The 18554-nt window shown below is 44.8% G+C and overlaps 1 pseudogene; it reads left to right on the forward strand.

Annotated features, from left to right (window-relative positions):
- Positions 1-14562: 14562 nt before the first annotated feature.
- LOC103306595 (olfactory receptor 9S13-like) lies at positions 14563-15513 on the forward strand (annotated as a pseudogene).
- The last annotated feature ends 3041 nt before the right edge of the window (positions 15514-18554 follow it).

The raw sequence follows: 18554 nt of genomic DNA on the forward strand, positions 1-18554 counted from the left end.
CAGAGTAGCAGCCGTGTTAGTCTGTATCCGCAAAAAGAACAGGAGTACTTATGGCACCTTAGATACTAACAAATTTATTAGAGCATAAGCTTTCGTGGACTACAGCCCACTTCTTCGGATGCATCCGAAGATGTATATACAGCTTATGCTCTAATACATTTGTTAGTCTCTAAGGTGCCACAAGTACTCTTGATTCAAATCTCACTCATATTTGTGTAAATAAGGAACATTCACTCACCCATGTGTAAATCACTAGCATCCACATTCAAATCAATGGGTCTGATTTGATTCTGTCCTTACACGTGCTGATGTAAATCAGCAGTAACACCTCAGGAGTCAATGGGCCTAATTCCTCTCTCACTACCTCTCTGTAAATCAAGAGTAACTGCACTAGAGACAATGAGCCTGACTCTTCTCTCGTTCACCCTGACGTAATTCAGGAGTTGCTCTGCTGAAGTAAATGCACTTATATTGTTCTAAAACTTGTGTAAATTGATGGAGAATCAGGCCCATTTGCTCTACATTTTAAGATGTAATAAACTTAGTAAAACAAAAAAACCTAAAAATCATTTCCCCTTGTCATTTGGTCATGAAATGAACACCAAACTTTGAGCCAAATCCTGAACCATTTTTTGAGGATAACATCACCTTGACTTCAGGAGAGATTTTGGTGTAGTATGTCTTGCCAGATCAAACCCTCAATGAGGATTTTCCTGCAAACATAACTAATAAAATTCTGAATGTACCATTTGAAAAAAAATCTAAATATGAAGAGAGCTGAATTCTGTCTGCTTCCAGTATGTGAATTCCTTTCTGCACTGCTGTTTGGCAAAGCATAAACTAAGAGATTTATTTTCTTTCTTTTTTTCCTTCTTTCTTTTACACCCCTCTTGCCCCAGCTCAATGATTACAGGTACACTAACCCATGTATGCTTGTAACAAAGAACTGGCTCAGTTAGTGGTGGGACTTTCCTCTATCCCCTCGGCCAGACCCTGACTCCCCCTCAATGATACTTTTTTATATCCCAATACAAACAAGTTATGTATTACCCTTTTGATATGTTTATGTGCCACCATCTGACATAGCTAGCTACCACCCATCACCTTGTACCTGTTGGATCAATCAAACCATTTCTATCTATCATCTTGACCTTATCTTTAAGATGGGTCAGTGTGCTTCACTTATCTATGGGGAGCATACTTGTACCAATCTTCGTGTTGGGGTGTTCTGGTACTGCAATTCTGGAATGTGTTTGTGAGAGTGTTCTGTACCTAGTAATTCATATGAATGTGTGTTTCAGCAATATTAGCCCCGTTCTTGTCAGATTATGTGAGCTTGCACGCAGGCAGAGCCTGACTTCTGCTCACTTTGCTTCTTTGCTTTATATCAGCAAAGCTTGACCACTACGTTAGTTCAGGCCTTAGGACTCACACCAGGCCTCTGATACAAGGGCCTTATTTTTCAGATCTCTTTCTGCTACAACCATAAATAAGTTCGCAATCAATACTACTGCAGCTACACTAAATGTCAAATTTTAAAGGAAATTTGGTGCCTAGTAGAATTTTCAAAAGCACCTACGTGCTTAATTATCACTGATTTATGTGGATCCTCAGTGCCTGGATAAATAAATAAAGAGAGATATCCTATCTCCTAGAACTGAAAGGTCATCAAATCTAGCCCCCTCCCTTCGCTAGCAGGACCAAGTACTGACTTTGCTCCAGCTCCCTAAGTGGCCTCCTCAAGGATCGAACTCATAACCCTGTATTTAGCAGGCCAATACTCAACCCACTGAGCTATCCCTCTTCCTGATGCTTTTGGATGCTTTTGAAAATTTCACTAAGTGTCTCTGTAACCCATACACCTCTTGGGTGTGGTGTTCTGTCCCAGCTAGTGGCACTGAGACCACTTAAAGAGAGACATAAAATGAGTCTGCTCTACAGCCTTAGCTAACAGCTAGTTGGCTTTTAGCTCATGCGGTAGAGGCTGAAGCACTAAGCTTCAGAGATCCCGGTTTAATCCTGCTGACCAGGGACTGTCAGCGTTACAAGTGCGGGCTCATCCGGGATTTCAACTGGGAAGTCTCTGAAGCTCAAGTCGCGTCTCCTCAGCTAGGGGAAGTATGTAACCCATACACCTTCTGTGTATGGTGTTGTGTCCCATCTAATAATACTGAGTTGGCTTTTAGTTAAGGCTGTAGAGCAGACTCATTTAGCTCTCTCTAAGTGGCCTTGGTACTACTATATGGGACACAACACCACACCCAGAAGGTGTGTGGGGTACATAGGCCTCTACTGCATGAGCTAAAAGCCCACAGTAAATTGTCGGATACCCTCACACCTCTCAGGGAATTATTAAACAGAGAAATACAGAGAGTGACACCCAAGACCTGATTCACAGAGTTAAATTACTCCTGGGGGAATTCTTCACTACTGCGTATGTGCCTAATTCTTGTCCAGCAGCAGAATTTTTTTTCTATTAATCATAATCTGTTACAAAGGTTAATTCTACTTTTATAATGTCTACAGTTAGTTCTGCTTTTATGATTTCTGTCTACCCTTCTCCTTTTACTCCCCCCCCTTTTCTCCTTCCTCCAGGCCACACATACAATTCACCTGACCCTACATACAGTTCACTTGACCAAAGTTTAGGCCTTAGACTATTTTTCCTCCACACTACATTCTGCCTGAGAAGTGCTGCAGTTCCACTGTGGTGCCAGAACAGCTGTGGTGCCAGAACAGCTAGAGGCATGAATGCAGCCAGTTGCTGGCTCTTCTGACAAGCCAGAGGCCTCTGGTGAGCAAAAGGTGGAACTGCAGCACTTCTTCAACAGAATGTATTTTCTGTGGAGAAAGAAAATGTGTGCAATGCCACTGAATTCCCCCAGGAGTAGAAGTTCATCACAGCACATTGCCCATGGACCCATATTAAGACAGACAACATGGGGCAGACAGGGCTGCTGGGAACTCACAGACTGGGGTTCAGAATGACTTTTCATGGGGATAGACTGGGGCACAGATTCAGGAGCTAGTGGGGTGACAGCACTGAGCCAGGGGGTGAATGGGAGTGGGGTTGCTGGGACACATGGAGATGGGGGAGGGGGATGCAAGGCCACATGGGGATGGGGTGTGTGGGGAAAGGGGCAGTTGTGCCTGACTGAATGGGAGAGGTTTTGGGTCAGCCAAGGTCTGCACAAGGGAGGCTCCCCAACTCCCTAACAATCCCTAACCTCCCCCCCAACAAAATCTGTTCCATACTTCTCCTACCCACACCCAACAACCCACCAGGTTCACTCCAGGCTCATTCCCCCTCCCACAGCTCCTCTGTTACCCCTAACTCCCCAGAGCATTTGCACAACTTCTGACGGGTGTGGGAAATATGTTTCTGTGTTCTGTAGTTTCAATGAATTACTCAAAGTTCTGTATTAACATGCCTAATAAGGAATCTATTTGTGAAAAAAATTACCAGATTTTTTTGTTGTCTGTGTTGTTATGGACATTCTTGATGACAGGTATTTTAAAATAAATTACCAAAATAATTGAAACTGGCATGATTATATTGTGTCAGTTTGACAAATAAAGTATGCAGAATTTTGCAGAATTTTAATATATTGTGCACAGAATTTTTAATGTTTTGGTGCAGAATTTTTTTATTTTTTGGCACAGAATTCCCCTAGGAGTAGATTTAAATTAATTGTTTCAGGGAGTAGAGAAAAAAATACCATTTACCCTAGTTGCCCAATCAAATCTAATCAACCTAAATTCAAATTTCAAGATGTTCAAAGAACTTGTCAGGGTCAGGTTACAGACTGAGGGTCTGAGTCTCCTCTCACTCAATGTGGTCTAAATCAGGAGTAAGTCAGCTGGAGTCATTGGAGCTGATTCTCACTATGATGTAAATCAGAAGACCCACCTGTCACTGGTCATTCAGCCTCATCTGCTGCATACAAACAAGAAGGAGACGTGCTTAAAGTATAACTCCTTACTATAAGATATGGTTCCCTTTTATATTTCAACTTCTAGGGTAATAAGTTGTAGCCAACATGGACAGGTAAGGAATAAATCATGCCAAACAAACTTAATTTCTTTCTTTTACTGGGTTACTGACATAGTGAATGGGGGAAGCTCTAGATTTGACATATCTTGAATGTTCCACATGACATTCTCATAAGCAAAGTAGGGAAATGTGGTCTAGATGAAATTAGCCTAGGGTGGGTACAAAACTGAAAGACTTTACTCAAATAATCATTTGACAATGGTTGCTGTCAAGCTGGGGGGCAGGGGGCATATGTAGTGGGAGCCTGAAAGGGTCTGTCCTGGGTCTGGTATTATTCAGTATTTTCATTAATGACTTGGATAATAGAGTGGAGACTATGCTTATAAAATGTGTGGATGACAACAGTCTGGGTGGGGTTTTCAAGCCCATTGGAGTACAGGACTAGAATTCAAATCAACGTAGACAAGTTGGAGACTTGGTCTGAAATCAACCAGATGAAATTCAGTAAAGAAAAGAACAAATTACTACACCAAGGAAGAAATTAAATGGCACTACTCTATAATGGGAAACAACTAGCTATTTTGTAGAACTTCAGAAAAGAATGGGGGTGGGGTTATAGTGGATCAAAAATTGAATATGAATGAACAATATGACACAGATGTGTAAAAAACTAATATTCTGGGATATCCTAGCAGGATTGTCATATGCAAGATATGGGAGGTAATTGTTCCAGTCTACTTGGCATTCCCAAACCATCAGCTGGAGTACTGTGTCAGTTCTCAGTACCAGACTTTAAGAAGGATGTGGACAATCTGGAGAGCATGCAGAGGAGAGCAACAAAAATGATAAAGGGTTTAGAAAAACTTAACTTGTGAGGAAAGTTTAAAAAAACTTGGCAGGTTTAGTCTTGAGAAAAGAAGACCGAGTGGGGGTGAGGGCGTGGAGGACACCTGATAACAGTCTTCAAATATGTGAAGATGTTTTACAAAGAAGGCAGAGATCAATTATTCTCCATGTCCACTGAAGGTAGGAGAAGAAGAAACTGGCTTAATCTCCAGCAGAGATGATTAATGTTAGATATTAGGCAAAAAAACTATAGGAAGGTTTAATTTAAGAACAAGTTATACAAGTTATACAAACACGTGTCAGGGATTGTCTAGGTGTACTTGGTCTTGTCTCTTCTCAGAGGGATGGAATAGCTGACCTCGTAAGGTCTCTTCCAGCACTGTATTTCAAAGGTTCTATGATCCAGTCACCTCTTGATCTCTGTTTGGTAAGCTAAAATAAGTGATATTTTAATTCTCTCACTCCAAGGTATTTTCTCCACCACTCAAATTATTTCTATTGTTCTTGGCTGCACCCTCTTCAATTTTCCTACATGAATTGAGGGCAACAGCGCATTAATGAGCTTCAATTGTGATGTTGTGTCCAGAAAAGCAAACATCTTCTACCATCAGGCCTTTATAGACTGTGATCCAAGCAAGTCTTAATAATCTCTTGAATAATGTAAATAGATTGATCTCCTTTACTAGTTCATTATAAAACCTCAAATCATTCTTGTATCTCTTTTCTGAACCCTTTTCATTTTATCAATGTCTTTTTTGGAAGAATGGACACAAGAAGTGAACATTAATGGTCTCTCCAGTGGCGTATACAAAGGTAATTAACCTCCTTATTCAGAGACATACATTTGATAAGAAGGATTGAGGTGGGTGGGTCACATGACTTATGAGGATAGGCTGAGGGAACTCGGCTTATTTAGTCTGCAGAAGAGAAGAGTGAGGGGGGATTTGATAGCAGCGTTCAACTATTCCAAAAAGGATGGAGCTAGGCTGTTCTCAGTGGTGGAAGATGACAGAACAAGAAGTAATGGTCTCAAGTTTCAGTGTGGGAAGTCTAGGTTGGATATTAGGAAACACTATTTCACTAGGAGGGTGGTGAAGCACTGGAATGGGTTACCAAGGGAGGTGGTGGAATCCCCATCCTTAGAGGTTTTTAAGGCCCAGCTTGACAAAGCTTTGGCTGGGATGATTTTGTTGGGGCTCGTCCTGCTTTGAGCAGGGGGTTGGCCTAGATGATCTCCTGAGGTCTCTTCTAACCCTAATATGCTATTATTCTATGATTTTATGATGTGTCCAAGCTACTGTACTCACAACAGTGAATATATTCATACCTCTAACATCTTTCAGGGGGTATAGGGACAGGTTGGGCTTGGGGAAGGGATTGCGATAGGGCTAAAATGGAGAAAAGACAGAATTAAAGAAGACCATTGAATGGTTTCCCTCCAAAAAATAATCTACATTACACAGTTCAATAGAATATGAACATCACTGAGAATCCCAGGCTCACTCATGTAGTGTGAGGCAGAATGAACAATTAAGTAGAACCAAAGAAATAGAGACATGTCTCCATCTTCAGAAGATTCCCTGACAAGATCGTAGCTGCCATTCATCTGATAGAAGAGAAGCATACCGATGGTGGATATTGGTGAATCCCCTTACAATTTGAAGCAAAATACAGTAAATAGAAAATATCCAGTCATCAGTGGAACTACTCTGGGAATAAGGTTCCACAGAATGTGAGCAAAGGCGACAGAATCTGGCACTAAATGTCTGTATCCAGCTTATTTTGAAGTGTCTTTTAGTTAAAATAAAAGTCCTCAGATTCTTACTAAGACTTTACTCCTTCCTTACTCAGGCAAAGCTCCCTTGGAGTTTACCTTTATAAGGACAGAGATGAAGGTAAAAGCTCACAAATGGAATCCCTAAAATCTCACAGGAGAAGATATAATCGTGGTGATAATATAAATGTAGGGCTGGAAGGAACCCTGAGAATTCAAATAGTCCATTCCCCTGTGTTGTGGGAGGATGAAGTAAACCTAGACCATCCCTGCCTTGTGCTTACTTCTTGTCCAATTTTCACCGTTCTCTATATAACAGCCTTTAGCATGTTTGAAGTCTCCTCTTTTCTCAAGACTAAACATGCCCAGTTCTTTTAACCTTTTCTCGTACGTCAGGTTTTCTAAACCTTTAATCATTTTTGTTGCTCCCTAGGGACTCTCTCCAATTTGTTCACATCATTCCTAAAGTGTGGTGGCCAGAATCAGACACACTACCCATCTAAGGCCTCACCAGTGCCAAGTAAAGTGGGACAATTACTTCCTGTCTCTTACAGATGACACTTCCATTAATAAACCTGGGAATGATATTACCCTTTTTCCAACTGCGTCGCATTCAGTTTGTGATCCACTATTCACAAATAGAGAAGCGGTGGATGTGGTATACCTAGACTTTTAGTAAGGCATTTGATATGGTCTCGTATGATATTCTTATAATTAAACTGGGCAAATACAACTTAGATAGGGCTACTATAAGGTGGGTGCATAACTGGCTGGATAACCATACTCAGAGAGTAGTTATTAATGGTTCCCAGTCCTGCTGGAAAGGTATAACAAGTGGGGTTCCACAGGAGTCTGTTTTGGGACCTTCTCTGTTCAATATCTTTTTTTAAATTTATGGAGATGTCCTACCTCCTAGAAGGGACCATGATAGGTCATCAAGTCCAGCACCCTGCCTTCACTAGCAGGACCAAGTACTGATTTTGCCCCAGATCCCTAAGTGGCCCCCTCAAGGATTGAACTCAGAACCCTGGGTTTAGCAGACCAATGCTCAAACCACTGAGCTATCCCTCTCTTCATCAACATCTTAGATATTGGCATAGAAAGTACGCATATTAAGTTTGCAGATGATACCAAACTGGGAGGGATTGCAACTGCTTTGGAGGATAGGGTCATAATTCAAAATGATCTGGACAAATTGGAGAAATGGTCTGAGGTAAACAGGATGAAGTTTAACAAAGACAAATACAAAGTGCTCCACTTAGGAAGGAACAATCAGTTTCACACATACAGGATGGGAAGAGACTGTCTTGGAAGGAGTATGACAGAAAGGGATCTAGGGGTTATAGTGGACCACAAGCTAAATATGAGTCAACAGTGTGATGCTGTTGCAAAAAAAGCAAACATGATTAATGCATCACAAGTGTGTTGTGAGCAAGACATGAGAAGTCATTCTTCCACTCTACTCTGTGCTGGTTAGGTCTCAACTGGAGTATTGTTTCCAGTTCTGGGCACTGCATTTCAAGAAAGATGTGGAGAAATTGGAGACGGTCCAGAGAAGAGCAACAAGAATGATTAAAAGTCTTGAGAACATGACCTATGAAGGAAGGCTGAAAGAATTGAGTTTGTTTAGTCTGGAAAAAAGAAGACTGAGAGGGGACATGATAGCAATTTTCAGGTATCTAAAATGGTGTCATAAGGAGGAGGGAGAAAACTTGTTCACCTTAGCCTCTAAGGATAGAACAAGAAGCAATAGGCTTAAACTGCAGCAAGGGAGGTTAAGTTGGGCATTAGGAAAAAAGTTCCTAACGGTCAGGGTGGTTAAACACTGGAATAAATTGCCTAGGGAGGTTGTGGAATCTCCATCTCTAGATATATTTAAGAGTAGATTAGATAAATGTCTATTAGGGATGGTCTAGACAGTATTTGGTCCTGCCATGAGGGCAGGGGACTGGACTCAATGACCTCTCAAGGTCCTTTCCAGTCCTAGAATCTATGAATCTATTATCCCCAGATCCTTTCTAGCAGTACTCCCACCTAGCCAGTTATTTCCCACTTTATAGATTTGTAGCTGATTTTTTATTCCTAAGTGAAGTACTTTGCACATTTCTTTATTGACTTTTATCCTGTGATTTGATACCAATTCTCCAATTTGTCCTGATGCTTTTGAATTGTCAGCCTGTCCTCCAAAGTGCTTTAGACCCGTTCCAGTTTGGTATCATCCACACATTTTATAAGCAGACTCTGGCACGCATGCCAAACACGGCACGTGAGCCGATTCTGAGTGGCACTCTGCCTGCCTGGTGAGAGGAGGAGGAGGAAGGGTGGAGGGGCCGGAAAGTGCCACGCTGGGGGAAGAAGCGGGGGAGGGAGAAAGCTTGGCTGTGGCAGGGCCAAGCTTCTGTCTCCTTCCCCCCGCAGGGGAGAGCGGTGTGGTGGGGTCCCGGCCCCCAGCCCAACTCAGCCCCCCCGCCCAGTGCTGTCCTCTGCGGGGGCAGGAGGCAGAAACTTGTTCCTGCGGCAGCCAAGTTTCCCTCCTCCCCCGCTTCTTACCACAGCTTGGTGCATTCTGGCCCCTCCTCCTCCTTCCCCTCCCCCTCCCTGCCCGCGATGGCCCTTGTGAGGGGGAGGGGGAAGAGCGGCAGCCTGCACACAGCTCCCTAGAGCAGGTAGAGAGAGGTAGGGATGGGCCTGGGGAAAGGGGCTGGAACAGGTCATATCCCTCCCAGCCCCCTGCCATGAGCCGCTCAGGGCAGGGAGCTGGGATCACCCCCACGAGCTGAGCACCCCAGCCTTCTGCCCTGCACCCCCATGCTCCCCGCAGCCCTCTGCCCTGACCTCCCTCCAACACCCACCCAGCCTTCTGCCCTGCACCTCCACACACGCCCAGCCCTCTGCCCTGACCTCCCCCCAACACCCACCCAGCCTTCTGCCCTGCACCTCCACACACGCCCAGCCCTCTGCCCTGACCTCCCCCAACACCCAGCCTTCTGCCCTGCACCCCCACACACCTTCCAGCTCTCTGCCCTGACCTCCCCCCAACACCCACCCAGCCTTCTGCCCTGCACCTCCACACACACCCAGCCATCTGCCCTGAACCCCCCCACACACCCAGCCTTTTGCCCTGCACCTCCACACACCCTCAGCCCTCTGCCCTGACCTCGAGTCACCCCCAACATCCAGCCTTCTGCCCTGCACCTGCACACACCCCCAGCCCTCTGCCCTGAACCCCAACCCACACCCAGCCTTCTGCCCTGCACCCCCAGCCCTCTGCCCTGACCTCCCCCCAACACCCAGCCTTCTGCCCTGCACCTCCACACACACCCAGCCCTCTGCCCTGACCTCAAGTCGCCCTCAACACCCAGCCTTCTGCCCTGCACTTCCACACACCCCTCAGCCCTCTGCCCTGACCACAAGTCGCCCCCAACACCCAGCCTTCTGCCCTGCACCTCCACACACAACCCAGCCCTCTGCCCTGACCTCCCCCCAACACCCAGCCTTCTGCCCTCCACTTCCACACACACCCCAGCCCTCTGCCCTGACCTCGAGTTGCCCCCAACACCCAGCCTTCTGCCCTGCACCTCCACACACCCAGCCCTCTGCCCTGATCTCGAGTCGCCCCCAACACCCAGACTTCTGCCCTGCACTTCCACACACACCCCAGCCCTCTGCCCTGACCTCGAGTCTCCCCCAACACCCAGCCCTCTGCCCTGACCTCCCCCCAACACTCAGCATTCTGCCCTGCATGCTCACACACACCCAGCCCTCTGCTCTGCACCTCCACACACACCCCAGCCCTCTGCCCTGACCTCGAGTCCACCCCAACACCCAGCCCTCTGCCCTGCACCTCCACACACACCCCAGCCCTCTGCCCTGACCTCGAGTCGCCCCGCTCAGCCCACTGCAGGCCTAGGTGAACAGAACCCCAGGCTGGAAGCGGGCTGAGCAGGCTGGCACCGTAAGATCAGCATTTTAATTTAATTTTAAATGAAGCTTCTTAAACATTTTGAAAACCTTGTTTACTTTACATACAACAATAGTTTAGTTATATAATATAGACTTATAGAGAGAGACCTTCTAAAAAATGTTAACATGTATTACCGCCACGCGAAACCTTAAATTAAAGAGAATAAATTAAGACTTGGCACACCGCTTCTGAAAGGTTGCCTACCCCTGCTCCACACCATTATCCAAGTCTTCAGTGAAAATATTGAATAGTACTGGACCCAGGACAAACCCAGACTCAAAAACTTTAAGGCCAGAAGGGACCATTATGATCATCTAGTCTGACCTCCTGAATTTTGCAGTTTTCAGTACATCATCCACCCTCTCCTGAATTAGACCCATAACCTCTGTTTGAGTGACTAAAGTCTTTAAATCATGAGTTAAAGATTTCAAGTTACAGAGAATCAACCATTTATTCTAATTAAAACCAGCAAGTGACCTACGCACCACATTGCACAGGAAAGCTGAAACCTCCGTGGTCTGCCAATATGACCAGGGGGAAAATTCCTTCCCAACCAGAAATACTGTGATCAATTAGACCCTGAGCATGTGGGAGAGACCCACTGGCTAGATACATGGGAAAGAATTCAGTGTAATAACTTACAGCTCTCCCCATCTAGTGTCTGGCTGTTGGATTTATTTGCAAGTAGAAGTTGCAGATGGGTTACATGCCATTATAGGTAGTCTCATCACACCATCCCCTCCTTAAGGTTTTCATGCTCAGTCTTGTTACCAGTTAGGTTTTTTTCCCCGTCTGCTCTCTTTGGAATACTTTTCCAGAACTTGACTCCTCTTATGGTTTGAAACTATCATCTAATGTCAAGCCTAAATTTGCACAAGAACTGCACACAGTATTCCAGATGTGGCCTCACCAGAGCCTTGTATAATAGTACAAACACTTCCCTATCTCAATTGGAAATTCCTTGCCTGATGCATCCGATGATAAAATTAGCCTTTTTCATGGATACATCATATTACTAGGTCATAGTCATTCTGTCATTGACCAATAAACTCGGGTCTTTCTCCTACTGTCTTTGCTTCTAACTGGTATGTCTGCAGCATATAGCAAAAATTTCATGTTGTTCTTCCATCCCCATTTCTATTACTCCAGTTTTCAAGGTCATTCAATCTCCTTGTGTGATATTCCGGTCCTCCTCTGTATTGGCAATACCTCCCAACTTTGTGTCATTTGCAAATTTTATTAGCACTCTCACACTTTTCTGCCAACATTATTAATGAAAGTTGTAAATAAGATTGGTCCCAAAACCAAACCCTAAGCAACTCCACTAGTAAACTCCCTCCAGCCTGACAGTTCACCTTTCAGTATGACCCTTTGTGCTCTCCTTTTCAACCAGTTTCTTACCCACCTTTCAATTCTCATATTAATCCCTGTCTTCTCCAATGGAACCTGTGGGACCTGACTAGACATGTCCTTCCAATTTGACAATTGCTCTTTAAGTACAGTCTAGGCACACATGTATTCACAACCTACACACTACTGCAATAATATTTGTACAAAATATGCCTTCTGAGGTATCATTCAAAAACTGATAACACACTGGTCAATAATATCATTAAGAAATGTGTGTCATAATATTACATGTGGAATTCTGGATACTCACTGATATTGTGCTTTTAAGTCTGACTAAAAGAAGTTTAAACCAAGCATGTCGGGGGGGGGGGGGCGGGGAGGGAGGGTTTGCTAAACATGTTTTCCCCAGATAAAGAAAAACAGCCCAAACCTCAAAGCAGGTGTGGCCAAATTGAATGAGCTATTTGTTTGTATCGAAGGTCACAGGAAGAGATTATTTGCCAGTGGGGGAGAAGGCAGCATGGAAGCCACCCCAGACAGTCTGGCATCCATAGCCAGCAGGGAAAAGGAACTTTATCTGGGGACACGTGTCAGAAGAACACATTTCAAAGGTTTAATGGGCTATAAAGAGAGAGCGAGTGAACTCCTAAGTCATCCTTCACTGAGGAGATAAGGAAACACAGTGCCCTGGACTTTGCGGGGATCCCGGCTGAACCCTAATTAGCCATTGCTGGGAAAGGCAGATTGGAGAGGAAGCTCCCTTTTACAAAGGCTCTAGAGTATTGAGTTAGGTCTCAGCTATTAGAATGTGTATTTTTATGTGTGTTCGTTTGTGACCCTGTCGGCCTGTATTCCTGCTACGCAGTATCACTGAACCAAGTTTTTGTTTAATACACTTGTTTTACTTTTCCTGTGAACCAGTCCAATTCTGTGTTTGCAGGGAAATGTGTCTATACTTCAGTTACATTAATAAGCTGTAATGTACTAGCTCTTTACCAGAGCAGCAACCTCAATGTCTTCTGTGAATGTACAAGGGTAGTTGCTGTGCATTGCAGAGAAACCTCTCTGAGGAGCTTGGGGCCTCGAGTTCACTGGCTGTTATGGGCTAGGCAAGGTTTCGGCTGGAAGAGCCTTGAGGAGTTTGCTGGTGGGGAAGACAGGCTGGTGTGGCAGGGAGCTAACACAGTCTTATCACCAGCAGAGCTCACTCTTGCTGAGGCAGGGAGGTAACACAGTGGCTCACCACTCTGGGTATGCCCAGCAGAATGTCACACCCACCTGACAGCAATTTAACGTAAACAACATTTCCCTAGTTTTCTTATGGGAATGTCATGTGGACTGTATCAAAAGTCTTACTAAAACCAAGTTATATCATGTCTACAGCTTCCCCGCCCCCCCCCCCCGCCCCATCCCCTAGGCCAGCAGCCCTGTCAAAGAAGGCAATTAGTTTGGGTTGGCATGATTTCTTCTTGACAAATCCATGCTGGCCATTCCTTATAACCCTATTATGCTCTAGATGCTTATAAATGGATTGTTTAATAATTTATTCCTGTATTGTTCCAGGTATCAAAGTTGCTCTACAAATTCGCACATCCTCTTTGCTCCCCTTTTCTAATATCAGTATTATGTTTGGCTTTTTCAGGTCCAATAAATAAATCATATATGTTAATTCATAGACTGATAGTGTATGAATAATTCAGGTTAAAGTCCAAATTCTGCCAACTTTTTATAAATCAATGGGATCACACATGGGTGAATAGATTCTGGAATGGTCCAACATGGCTGAGTAGGTGTGCTCTGTATTACAACTGCATGGAAAGTTAGATACTTTGGCTACTACTCTAGAAAAGATGCCTTCCAAAAGAGCAGCTCAAATTGTATTAGGAATTTGTTTAACTTAGATTATGAGGGCCTGATTTGCTTACAGTGAAGTCAAAAGCTACTTTTCTATCAAATTCAATCCATATAGGATGAGATTTTCAATAGAACTTTTATTGAATTAAGCACTAAAGTATTATTTAAATTCAATGGGTGTTGGGTGGCTCTGGATTCAGGTAATAATGTTATCTTCATTTTCAGGAAGGGGAGCTGAGAGGCAGAAATATCAAAGCTAAGAGTTTTCACAGGAGTTTAAGGGATAGACCGCAGATTTTTAAAGGCATTTGTGATCAGTCTAGCATATTCATGTATTCAGAATTAAAAGTATTGATGAGAATGGCTCCTTGTGGCCTTGGAATCTATTAATCTAGGAATCTAGCAGGATTTGCAAAAGCTTCTAGGTGACATTCATTTAATTCAGTGAGATTTTGGTACCTAGGTGCTTTAGAAAGTTCCACTAGGCCCATAAATACCTTTAAAAATCTGGCCCGCGATGACAAAATCCTGTTGAAATCAAATGCGAGTTGAGTGCCCAATTCCCTTTGGCTGCTTTGGAAATCCCAGCATAAGAAATTTATCCAATGATGCAAGGGAAGGCTGTGCCAGAGCAGGAAAATGAACATTGATCAGCAGGGTCTCTCACCAGGGTCTTTTCCCCTTATCCATCCTCCCTCTTTTCATTAAGCCCTTCATTGCATATTCTTCATTTGCCCTTTCATTAATCCTTATCTCATTCCTTTTCCCAAGGATTTAACAGCCATGGAGACAGTAAGAGAGGGAAATCGCACAGCAGTCACAGAATTCATCCTGATGGGGTTTGGAAAGGGATGAGGGCTCCAGGTGGTCCCCTTTGCAAGATTACCAGTGATTTACATAGTAACTATAATGGGGAACACCATCCTGGTCCTCATCATCAGAGCCAACTCTTGCCTGCACTCTCCCATGTACTTCTTCCTCATGAACCCGTCCCTCATAGACCTCTGTTACTCCTCCACCATCGCCCCCAGAACCATGGTGAGCTTCCTATCAGGGAGCAAAGCCATTTCCTACAATGGATGTGCCACTCAATTCTTTTTCTTCGCTGTCTTCCTCACCACTGAAGGTTTCCTCCTGGCAGCGATGGGGTATGATCGATACACTGCCATCTGCAACCCAGTCATGTATCCCATCACCATGTATAAGTGGGTTTGCATTCAGCTGGTGGTGGGGTCGTATATCTGCAGTTGTGTGAATTCCGTTGGTACAAACAGGCTTCACCTTTAGCTGAACTTCTGTGGGTCTAATGAGATTGATCATTGCTTCTGTGATGGCCCTTCCTTGATTAGTCTGTCCTGCAGTGACACTTTTGTCAATAATATTGTGATGTTTATCTTATGTGGCCTCACCATAGCAATCACTGCCCTGATTGTGCTCATCTCCTACTTTTATATCATCTCCACTATCCTCAGGATTTGCTCTGCCGAGGGCCAACAGAGAGCCTTCTCCACCTGCATCTCCCACCTGGTAGTTGTGACTTTATTTTATGGGACCACTGCTTTCATGTATGCCCAGCCCACTTGGCTGTCTTCTCTGTACCCAAGGAAAGCAGTATCAGTGTTTTATACCTTTGTCATCCCCATGTTGAATCCCTTCATCTAAAGATGTAGGAACAAGGATGTGAGAGAAGGTTTGAGCAGGGCTATGGGCCACAAATCCTTGACAAAATGAGCATTGCCATTGAACATAGAGACTGAGCACACCGTGTCAGGGTTCTTTTTAATTTACCCTAAAAAATCTGGGGTAAGTAGAAAAAGTAAAATCAAATTATGACAAAATGTTTGATTGATTTTCTTCCTTATTTCCTGTCCAACTATAACACGAGTTTTTGAGATAAGTGGGTGGACAAGTAGTGTAACAGCTCATCTTTCTGTCTCTCTTTCTGTTTTTGACTGTTGCTACCACCTGCCTCTGTGTCTCTCTCTAGCTAGTTCTCCAATCATACCTGTGCACATCAGTGGCGCCGGAGATTATTCAGAGATTTACAGTGTTCTAAAATGCCTTTATCATTTATGGAGACCTTAGTGCTACAAAACTTGAAACAACTAGTCACTGCCTGAGCTAAAAGAAATATTCCTCACAATATATCCTATAATTGTCCTTTTTATGAAGCAACTGATACTGTCCACCATTACCTAGGGGTGCTTGGATGAGGAGGAACACTGGGCTGATGCTGTATGTCTATTTCTCTGAAAAGTTAAGATATATCATGTTAACAGCAGGAAAGTATTTACTCTTTTGTATATTTTTTCCTATATCCAAAGAATAGGTCTAAGCCATAGCCAAATCCTAATTAAATTAGTGTACACCACAAAAAGACTAGGGCACCTAATGGATAGTTTAAGTGCCTAAGTCCAACATCTGAGTTCACTGAGATCCACGAACCCCTGCTCAGCTGCAGCTTAACCAGTATTGGAGACCTCCTGAACTACCATTGGAAGGAGTGGATGGATCCCCTGGTGCTTGGCCCATGCATGGGGCTCTCCACCCCTCATACCCACCAGTGCATACTCCAGGGGGTGAGGGCAGCCTTACCACTTGCCTCTCGGGTCTTCCTTGAGTGGGCCCTGTGGAAGGGTGCTCCCCACCCACCCCTCACCCCCATTAGGCCCCTGCCCCATGAGGCATCCCTCTCCCCCCCAAAACCTGAGCCAGCTGCGTGACCTGAAGGCAGGCCATTTCCAAACCATTCCTAGGAAACAGCTGTATGCACTAATGCTCCACACTTTCCCTTTCCTCAAACATGTGTCCTACCACAACACTAGTGGTGGGACCCCCTACAACCTGTGGAAGGGGAGGAACCCTGGTGGGCCAGTCTGTATTCCACCTTGGTCCCACGGCCCACCAGGGATATTAGTTGGTGGCTCCTTCATGGAGCCAGGAGCATGGAGGTATACCTGGTGTGGTTCACCGCCCCCCCTCCAAACTTTCCCATTCTTCAGCACCAGGGAGACTCTGACGTACATCTATGTTGAGTGCGCCAAGTTGCAGCCCCTTTCCTGGCTCTGCCAGATATTTCTTCTTCAATTCTGGCTGCTCTTTTGGCACACCTCCTGATTTATGCACACCTCATACATAGCCCTAGGCAATCATGAGACTTCCTTGTCAACCTACTCCTCTCACTGGCAAAGGTGGCCATCCACCATACCAGGAGGAGGATGTTGGACAAGGAGGTGCTCTGTGACTGTGGGGCCTATTTCCGCTCCTCCCTTGGCTCACGTATCTGGGCAGAGTTCCTCTCAGGCGTATCCGCTGGCTCCCTAGATACCTTTGAGGAGAAGTGGGCACTCTCTGGGTTTTTTTGCTCAGTGTCCCCCTCTGAATCCCTGATTATTGACCTATAACCCTCACTAGTGTCCCTGTTTTCTCATTAATTGTCCCCAGAATTGCTTGAGCCCTGGGTTCAGTAACTCCTCCCCTTAGGCTGAGGGAGGGGATTTCAGATGTAGGTGGGCTTTCAGATGTGGATGTCTCGGGACTTCAATAGGTGAAGCTTAACCCAAGGGAACTTTAAAATCTGCAGGCACCTGATATTCCAACATCCAGGTCCCTGAGACACTTAGTTCCTGCCAGTCAGCATGTGCACAGCAACTTTGGTCTAGGTGCCTCAGTGCCTCTCACATACATAGGCCCCAATGGGGTCCTAAGATTAGATGTTGCACCAACTACTTAGCCTGTGGGGCTCAAACTAGTAGAAGGGCTAGGAGCAACACCTAAAGTGGCACTTAATGGTTGGGGGGCAAGTGAGGTCTCACTTATAACCTTTATCCAGGTGGTTAGAGCACTCATTTGTGATGTCAGAAACCTGAGTTCAATTCCACTCCCTGTGTCATGGGTGGATGGTATTGCGGCTTGGGTTTCTAACCCAATAGGTGAGTGCCCTATCCACGGGGCTATGATATATTGTAGGCTGAAAATCTCTCCTGTTGAAGCTGTTCCACTTTGTCTGAGATAATTAAACATAAACTGAGCAACAAGGAGAGTGAGAATGAGTCCATAGTACAGTGGTTCGAACACCCCACAGAGAGGTGGGACACCCATGGGCAAATCCCTTCTCATCAGGCAGAAAAGGGAATTGAACACACTGGTGTCCAGACACTTATTAACTTCTTGACACATCAGCACAATTCACGAAGTGGGAGAAGACAGCCATTCCTCTGCTGCACTCGCTTGCAGGGCCGAATTGAATAGTTGTGCTCAGAAGAGGCCTAAACCTGTTATGGGAGAATAAAACTTGACATTACAGCAGTCAGCTGTGTGTCCAGTCACTGTTAGCTGAAAACCAAATACCACATAGCTAAGAATAATTTTTAGGACTCTGAATGGCAAGACCAAATAGCTACACGTTTGCAGTTTTGCTAATCAGAATGGGAGGATGAGAACAGACAGTTAAAATCACAGAATAGTAGGAATGGAAGGGACCTTGAGAGGTCATCTAGTCCAGTCCCCTGCATTCATAGCAGAAATAAGGATTAGCTAGACCATCTCTAACAGGTGCTTGTCTAACCTGCTCTTAATAATCTCCAATGACAGAGATTCCACAACCTCCCTAGGCACGTTATTCCAGTGCTTAACTACCCTGACAGTTAGGAAGAATTTTCTAATGTGCTGCATTTGTGCGTTCTCCCTGTGGCCATCCCAGCTGTGTGCAGACAGCTTGCACAGCAGATCTCAAGCAAACCGTCCAATGTCCACCTGATCCGTTTAGATAT

This window comes from Chrysemys picta, chromosome 13 (assembly GCF_011386835.1).
Source record: "Chrysemys picta bellii isolate R12L10 chromosome 13, ASM1138683v2, whole genome shotgun sequence".
Classification (NCBI taxonomy): Eukaryota; Metazoa; Chordata; order Testudines; family Emydidae; genus Chrysemys; species Chrysemys picta.